We start from the raw sequence: 10,239 nt of genomic DNA, 5'->3' as shown, positions 1-10,239 counted from the left end.
CAAATAATTACCATCACCTTTATACCATGTCCGACCAAGAAGGGAAAACTTTAATTACATATATACAAATGATCTTCAATATGTAAACATATGTGTTGCTAAATAGGATTGGGGAGACAAATGGGGGAGATAAGTATAAAAATTGGAGTCCATGGAAGAATTGGGCACACTTGAGTTTCTTGTAGTTGCAATCTCACCATCGTTGTTAGCAAAGAATGGGGGAACCTATAGATCTAACTGCTGAGTCAACAGCAGTCACTGCCTAACCCTCCTTGGTTCTACCTTGGATGCAGAGGGGAGGGGCTTGGGAACTCATCAAATGTAGAATATATATGGTCAATCTCAAGAGCACTGCCAGACTCTTGCCTTTGTTATTCATGAGTGGCCTTTAAACAACGTAGAATGAAAGGGTTGAAATATTTTTTCAGGACAGATAGATCACCGAAAGTCTAAAAAAAAAAAAAACCCTTTCTCAACGTCTTTTTCTTGGCAGGGCTAATTGAAGAAGAAACCACGAATGTGCTTCACAGTAGTAAAATTGCAATCAAGAATCACGCCAAGAATTTTACAAGATTTTCTATAGTTACAGACACATTGTCAATGCAGAGATCTAAATATAGTGGAGCTACTGTCCTCGACTTACCTCCAATAATAAGATATATGGGAGAAATGGATTTAACAACTAAGAAGCGAGATAGCGTAGGCTGCGAAAAACAGGTGAAAATAGTAAGGAAATTGAGCAGGGGGACTATGACCATTCGATATTGTACGGTAATGAACAACAAAAACGATAGAATGCCCAGGTTAACATTATACCTTTCATTGCATGATGGGTGTTACTATATACAAATAAAAAAAATAACAAAAGGTGAAAGTTTTATGCGTATATACTGTATACAATGAATGAGCTAGTTAAATGAAGTGCCACAGATATATATATATATATATATATATATATATATATATATATATATATATATATATATATATATACAGTACTTAGAGTTACCAGCAACTATGTATAGGAGCATAGAAATTTGAATTGGGTTCGAGCATTGCATTGGCCTGTAAATAAACATTTTGCGTCGTCTTAGCATTTTTCATGGACTGCACAAATACTGTACGACTATGACGCGATACGCATAATTTCTCGGGTGTAATCAAATACTACCTGCAACTCTTAAATTAATAGGTTTCAAGTTACTGATATAAGTCGATGTATGTCCAGGAATATAATATACGCTATATAGTATTTATGGTAATGTGTATGAATCAAGTTTTTAAACTAGTCCTAGGGCTAAAAAACTAGACATGAGTCCTTGGTAATAATTTCTGAAAAAAAGATATATATATATATATATATATATATATATATATATATATATATATATATATATATATATATAATATATATATATATATATATATATATATTATATATATACATATATATATATATATAAATGCAGTATAAATATATTGTTACTACGGAAAAGCAGGATGCTAAGAGCCCAAGGCCTCCATCAGGGAAAGAAGTCCAATAAGGAAAGGAAATAACAAATAAACTATAGGCATATACGAGAAATAATGAATAAAAATTACAAAATACTTTAAGATTACTAACAAAGTTGAAATACTGTGGATGTATCATAAACAGCCTATGAAAAAATACCTCGCCGAGGGTTCCCGCATCAAAGTCTCCCCATTAGGATAGAAGGGGGGGGGGGGGCCCACAGACCGGAAGGAAGGAAAGAATCTTCCTTCCCATTTCTGCACCCTACTCGAAATTTCTTCGCCATAAAATGAAGGAAGAAAATTACTTTTAAAGACCTGCTTCCTGTTTCTCTCTGCAAACAATAACATGAAAAGTGGCCAAAATGAATCTCTTAAACGAGTATTATTATTACTCGCTAAGCTACAAGCCGTCTAAAAAGTGGGATGCTACGAGCACTAGGGTTCAAACAGGTTAAGTAGCCCATAGAGAAAAGGAAATAAGGAAATAAATAAACTATATATGAGAAGTAACGAATAAAAATAAAAAATAAAATATAAATATTAATATCAGTAACAGCGTAAAAATAGTCCTGCCATATAAAAAATATAAAAATAGACTTATGTCAACCTGTTCAACATAGAAACATTTGAAACAAGTTTTAACTGCTGAAGTTACACCGATTCAACTGTCATATTAGGAAAATTTATCCTACAATCTTGTCACAGCTGGAATAAAACTTTTAAACTACTATAGTATTGTCTGACGATGGAGAATACATGACTATTTAAATTAACTGCATACCTAGTACTATGCACAAAATGGTACACACTTGGAAGGTCTAAATGCAAAAGATGGTCCGAATTATGAAACATCTTATGCAACATGCATAAAGAACTAACTGAACGACAGTGCCAGAGATTAATATCCAGATCAGGAATAAGAAATCCAACAAATTGAGAAAAGACTAAGCTCCTGAAAAAAGTTCACAAAAAATACTCGAAACAAAATAGAATGAGAGTACTAAAACATTTCTTGAGCCTTTTATTGATCAATTGATGAAGAAACCACCGGAATATATTCCTCAAAAGTAAATTTGCAATTGTGTTGACAATCACACCGAAAAATGTAAATTAGTTGCATATAGTTAAAGACACATTGTAAATGCAAAGATCTGTCCTCGACCTACAGTCTGTACCATCATACTTTGAGTCTTGTTAGGGTTCAACTACATTCTCCATAATTTGCACCATGCACTGATTTTAGCAAGATCTCTATTAAGGGATCCATCGACCATAAGTCTACATTCAAGAGATGGAATTGATGAAAAGAGTAACATCGAGTGTATATGCAACGACCTTATTTTCTAGGCCAAACCACGTATCATGCGTATATAGTATGAACAGTAATGGGTTGAAAACACTACCTTGAGGAACACCAGATATATTCCTGTAGCTATAGTCTCTAAGGCGCCATTAACAACTACTCTTTGCAATTTAAAGCTTAAGAACTCAATAATACTCCTAAGAAAAGAACCACCTGCTCCCATCTGTTCAAGTTTGAAAACAAGATCCTTATGATTAACACGGTCAAAGACAGCACTGAAATCAAGACTAATCATACGAACTTCCCGACAGCAATCAAGGGTTTTATGTACATTGCGAAAGCCAAACTATGGAATAGACGATTACCTTCAGCATGCCTATATACAGTAGACGTTTTGCCAAAAGACGTTCATAAACTTTAGATAATAAAGGAATTGTGAAAATTGGGCAGTAATATATTGTGTGTGTATATACATATACTGTATATATATATATATATATATATATATATATATATATATATATATATATATATATATATATATATATATATATATATATATATATATATATATATATATATATATATATATATATATATATATATATATATATATATATATATATATATATATATTATTACTATTATTATTAGCAGTTGTTGGTCCACTGCAGGACAATGGACTGCAACATAACCTTCAACTTGCGTCTGTTCATGGTCTTCCTATAGCAGTCTATACAAGTATATTTTCTCAGCTAGTCAATCCATCGTCGTTTCTTCCTTCCCCTGCTTCGTTTGCAATCTCTAGTGGCCGATTCTGTTATTCTCTTTGTTTACTATTAGCTCTCATTCTCATTACACATCCTACAAGTTGTTTATTCTACTATCCAAGTTGCTCTTTTTCTGCCACTTAAGTGTTATTCCCAATCATTACTCTTTCCATAGCTCTTTGAGTTGTAACTAGCTTATATTTAAGACTTTAGTAGTCTCAAGTTTCTGATATATAAGTTAATACTGTTAGGACATTCTGATTACATAATTTCCTTTTTAGAGAAAGTGGCATTTTAATTTTCATAATCTCACTTTATTTACCAAAAGCTCTCCATCCTATGTTTATCTTATAATTTCGGCTTCATGTCCAGGGGAAATACTTACTGCATGTTTTAAATCCGTAAATTCATTACGATCTCTCACGGTTCGTCCATAACCCTCATTAGTTGTCTCTGCAATTTCACTGAACAATATTTTAGTTTCTTATATATATATATATATATATATATATATATATATATATATATATATATATATATATATATATATAATATGCTCATAAGTATGTCTGCAAATAAGCTTGCGTATGTAGATATATAAAAAACAATCTTCAAAGGAATTTAAAATATCGATGTTTTCCTCTTGATTTTTATTTTATTGTAGCCTTCAAAACACCTTTGTCAAATTCTTTGGATACTGCACGTGTATGTCTGTAAGTGTGTTATGTGTGTGTATGTGCGTGTGTATGTTGTGTGTGCATATATATATATATATATATATATATATATATATATATATATATATATTATATTTACACATTCATTCAATTTCCTCTTTTACAATATGCGGATGGTCTTAGAAATGTCGAAATATTTACTTTCCTTTTTCTATTTAGCTTTAGCATTCAAAATGTCCTTATCAAATCAATTATATAAATGGGATTATAACTGTACCGTAAATCTGTAATCATTTAATAAAGCCATTGTTTTGGCTAAACAGGTTAAGATAAGGAAATTAAATTGAGAATTGTTTTTTCTTTCAGAGGGTGGATATGAAAAATAAGACTATAAATGTAACCTAAATAGAATAAAATTATATTTAATCTATTTCTTACAACAATTATACAAGAAATTAATAGTAACGTGCATAAATTATCAATAGTATCGGTTGCCTAATTTGAAAACTACAATGTTACAAGCCCGACGGTCCCATAAGGGAAAGCAGCCTAGTGCGGCAAATAAATAATGTACAAAATAATGAGTAATAATTTATATATTAGGTTAAATATCAATGTTACTCAGATAATTAACATTATTATCCATAGCGAGGCTACAACCCTAATTGGAAAAGCAGAATGCCACAAACCAAACGCCTCTAACAAAGTAAGTAACCCAATAGAAATAGAGAAGAAACGAATTATCTATAAACGATGATTAAAGCATTAATATCAATAACAACGGCAAATAGGCAAGTCATATTTTAACTATAAAATGTGACTTAACGTCAGTCCGTTTAACAAAAAAAAAAAAATAAAAAAATAAAAAAAGCATTTACACACACAACTAAAACTCGACTACTACTACTATTTGATTTCTAAAATTATTCCACAATTTGTACACAGCCAATATAGAACACTGTTTAGTATAGAGCCTTATGAAAGAAATGGCAAGGCTAATATAAGTATCTGTATATATTTCAATCGTGCTGTGGGTGGTACAGTCTGGGAAGATCTGAATGCAAGGGATAGTTAAAATTAGATTAGCATGCACAAAAAGCTGACTAATCAACAGTAATTGACATAAATTAAGGAATATCTACTGTTATTTAAAGATAGATGTAGGAAAAATTAATATTCTAGGTTTGCTAGACACTTACTATACAACCCAAAGCAAGCGGTCAGAAATAACCACGTGCCAAAATCCAAATATTTGGTTTTGAGGGATTTGCAAGATTGTCTCTGACCAAATATCTATTTTACAATATTACCATAAGGTACAATCTGAATTGTGAGTATATACTAAAGTTTTACTGACATCGATTCTTCTTCGCTGGAGAGAAGATAAAAATCGTACCATATATACCAACGTGGTTAATACAGTATTAGTATAAATAGCCTAACAAACTTAATGAGTAATTAACACTCAGAGTTCTGGCATTATTGAGCAATCCATCCTATTTCAAAATATAATACAAACTTCTGAAATACAAAAGGACCACAACAAACTAATTTCCTCGAATACAATATTGGTCATGGTCACCGCTTGGTCATATGTTTGCCAATAAGCGAAGAGGCAGTAAAGGTAATCTAAACATACCTGTACTTTATAAAATAAATGGGGTTGCTCGTATACTGCAAGAGGTAATCACTGTTACCGTTAAGAATACTGCAATGTTCTTTGTCGAACAAGTCCTATCAATACTATACTTTAACAGAGTCGAAAATGAGACTGCGAAAATTTGTCGCTAAAATCTTTATTTAAATAAACAACCTGCAATATATAAACCTGAAATCAATTAAGAGAGGGGAACAAAATAATGTTGTTTAAAGGATTGCTGTAAGCAAGATACAACCTCAACAGACATATACCTTGTTACTAATACTTTGTTAAAAAATAATTTCAATGTTAATATAGTTTTCAAAAAGGCTAACATATTGAAATAGGCACTCATAAAGAATTCTCTTCTAATAGAGCTAACGGATTCGTGCATCTTTCTAATTCATGTGACAAATTTTATACCGGTCAAACTGGCATAGCTCTTGATAAGATAATACAGCAAGACAAAAATAAAGATATACAAAAATATGCAAGATAACAATATTTTTATATTAAAGATCAAAATCTTGTGTATTATTTGGTCAGGTTTTAAAAAATCGGTTATTCCAATAACACATTAAAAATAAATGCACTATAGCCTACCTTTATATATATATATATATATATATATATATATAAAAATTACTATATAAATATTACACAAGGATTGTATAAACTCGCACACTATTTGCAAAGAGATCTACAACCGTCTTTCAATACAGGGTCATGCTAATTGAATTTTAGTGTAACATTGAAAAGCAAAAAAATCTGGAAATCAAATCGCCTGAAATTACAAATAAAAATCAGGCTATATATAAGTTTAGTGAGATCTGTATTACTGTATGGACATAGTCGTGGTATGAAATGGAACAATCTCCAACAGATTTAGTAGACTTAAGAACAAAGCTTTCAAAAGGATATTGGCAGTTAAATGACAAGACAGGATTAGAAATGAAACTATTAGAGATATTACTCAATTGCCATATGTGGAGGAGATCATGGTGAGTGGTAGATGGGAGATGGTTTGGGCCTGCTCTTCGCACTCCCCAAGAAAATTAATTCACCAAACTTCTAACTGGTCTCCACAAGGCACTAGAAGAGTTGAAAGACCCAAGCCTTCATGGCTGAGAACTATAAAGCATTAAGTGGAAGATGATGAGTGGAGAAGTGTTGAATTAAAAGCTCAAGATAGAGACGACTGGGGAATCTAACGGAGTCCTTTTGCGTCAATAGGCGTAGATGACACACACGCGCACACACACACACACACACACACACACATATATATATATATATATATATATATATATATGTGTGTGTGTGTGTGTGTGAGTGTGTATGTGTGTGTTTAATTTTTGTTCGCATTTATATGTATGTGCTGTACGTGGATATGCGTTAATAAGCATAAAATTAATATATTTTTTCATGAAAAATAATTAAAACACTTACCCGTGTAAGTAAATGTTTGGTATATCTTCTGACAAAAATGAAAAGTGTAATTTAATTTGTCCTTTGAAAACTCTTTCATCCCTTTGACCGTATAGGGGTTTCTCAAACACAAGAGATCATGTTTTCCTGCCATTTTATTCTACAATTTGGTATGTCTATGCATAAACTTACCACTGCCATGTATACTGAAAAATTCCCATTTATATTTCTTTTTCAGTCCTCTAGGTGATGTCTTGAGAAATATAAGGATATGTGTATGTATGTATGTTTGTTTGAGTATATATATACATACATAAATAAATACATACATATATATATATATATATATATATATATATATATATATATATAGTGTAACCATATAATGTACATATACGCAAGTAAATATGAGTATTCAGTGTATGCATACATACAACAAAGCACAAATGAAAATACATAGTGAATCATAACCTTTTTCGTCTCCTCTTGACGATGTGAGACGAAACTGATCATGATTCCCTCAAAATTTCCCTTTTTTTTTTCTTTGTGGTTTATTATATTTGAGCATTACGTGTTCTTATGAGTTTTTCACATAAACGAGCAAGTGTGTGTATGTATGTATATATATATATATATATATATATATATATATATATATATATATATACGTATATATATATATATATATATATATACATACACACATAATACGGGCCTTAGAACTGTATTATATAATTAATTTTCACCCTTGTTCTAGAAAATCTGACCATTTACCAAAAGTACTGGGAACATTGCTGAACTTAACAAACACAAATAAAAAAAAAATGATCAAGGGAACTAAAACAATTTCACCCAATTGGATTATATAATGTTCCCCTTAGAGAATCAACCCTTTCAACACCTAAATATTATTATAGTATTTACCAATAATCTCGAGGTTATTCTGACCACAATAAAAAACTGTTTCTGTATATCTAACAGAATATAAGAAAATGATGACCAATACTGTTAGTCCTTTTATTAAATTTTAATAAAAAAAAGTCTTTATTATAATGCAGAGAATCAAGTCCCTACACAATTTTAAGTATCTAAATAGGCATTTACATAGCATTCTAAAATAGTAGCTGTCTCGCGTAACATATACATTCACGTCTTCAAATTTCTTACCGAAACTATCTTTCATAATAAAGATTTTGGGGCTACAATCAAGAGTTCTTTCATCCGATAACTTTAAAAAAATCTATCACAACTAACAAGAGGAAAAACTAAAAATACATAAAAAAAAAACCTGATCCACGAATGAATGGTTAATCCCTGAAAGCGTATTAAAAGGTTGAAAAGCGGTACACCATCAATACCGTTGAACAGAAAGTCAACAGTAACCGGAGCTCAGTTAACACGCACGATACAGATTAAAAAATGAACAAATCACCCCTTTATTACATAAAACCAAGAAACAATAAAATGTCAACTTTAACACACTATTCTACTTCAAATAAAGGAAATATTCTAAGATTCAAAGAAGGTATCCTAACATCGTAAATAAACCGTTCTGTCTGCAGTCAAAAACGACAAACGCTTTATTTAAAGGCAACATATTCAAGATTCAAATAAAAAGTCTTGAACTTCAAGACAACAGATCAGAACGTAAAAAAAAACAAAAAGACAAGAGAACTTAAATTCACATTAAAGACGAGTTTCGTTGGCCCAACCCGTATTCAATGCCAATGTAAGATGGCTCTTCACCATCAAGTGTAATACCCTTGAAGATGTTGTCGGGACAGGACAATCTAGTTACCCTGCCCAAGATGACAGATAAGTAAGATTACCTTGGCCATGCCAAGACAACATGATCATGAGAGAGAGAGAGAGAGAGATTCATTACAACTTGTAATTATCAGGACATAAGACTCACAAAATAATATTCCTAATTCTGAGAACTACGAAATTTATTTTGATTCAAAGTGAACTAAACCATTACAGTGAAATGTCATAAAAAAATTCATGCATACGGCCCAAAAAGGAAATCATGACATAAATAATGAAATACTATAAAGAAAATTTCAATTTTTTTAAATCTAACCGCTAAATTGTTAATTCTCTAGTTAAGCAACCATTACCCATCACACGAATGAACATTTGAGGTCAACGCGCGTGATCATGCCAGTCAGGCAGAATTTGGTGTTGTCATGTCAGAGAAGCTATTGCATCTCCTAACAGAGAAAGCCTTTTATTAGACCTTAGATTCATGAAGTAATAGCCTACACATTTGTCTTTCACAGCACCGCTACATGTCATCAATCATTGGTGTAACCTATATTACTACAGAGGCGTTTCATCGCGACACAGAATGATACAATATGGTTCTCAACAATAGGGAACCAAATATTTTCACTTCAATTTAAATAGCTCTGTACTTCTTCACGTTAATGTCAACTATGTAATCATGAATGCTATAGGGTGATAAAAGATAGACTTTAAACAGTATAGAACATGACGAGACACCGAAAGACTGGAGGGCTCATGAGCAATCAACTGACCATAATCAAATATCTTCTGTTGATATTGAACACGCAAAAACAATGATAGCATCAATACCAAAAACCATTAGCAAGAAAATAGTTCTCGAAAACAAGCCTGTCTTTTTCTTTTATAAAAAATAAAACAAATTACGATGTAAAAAATAGCAATGAAATTTAATGCAATAAAATTCGACATCAAAAGGCTGATACATTTATAAGCACAAATAATTGATTGACAGAAATCGAGACCCTCAGAAGCTGAACAACCACAAAAACTCTTCACATTGACATTGATAATTTGCAAATAACATATCGAAACACATTCATGAGGTCTCAAATAAAATCTTTCCTCTACATATCCACTCCAAAAAATTATCCAGGGAAT

The 10,239-nt window shown here is 31.4% G+C and overlaps 1 protein-coding gene across 25 annotated transcripts in view; it reads right to left on the bottom strand.

Moving 5' to 3' along the window:
• Positions 1–10,239, bottom strand: part of RhoGAPp190 (Rho GTPase-activating protein 190) — a 709,768-nt gene that overhangs the window by 551,117 nt on the left and 148,412 nt on the right. The gene's annotated exons all lie outside the window — the stretch shown is intronic.

Source organism: Palaemon carinicauda, chromosome 1 (genome assembly GCF_036898095.1).
Source record: "Palaemon carinicauda isolate YSFRI2023 chromosome 1, ASM3689809v2, whole genome shotgun sequence".
Lineage (NCBI taxonomy): Eukaryota > Metazoa > Arthropoda > Malacostraca > Decapoda > Palaemonidae > Palaemon > Palaemon carinicauda.
The sequence above is the reverse complement of the archived record's forward strand: the minus strand, read 5'-3'. Positions and strand labels throughout refer to the sequence as shown.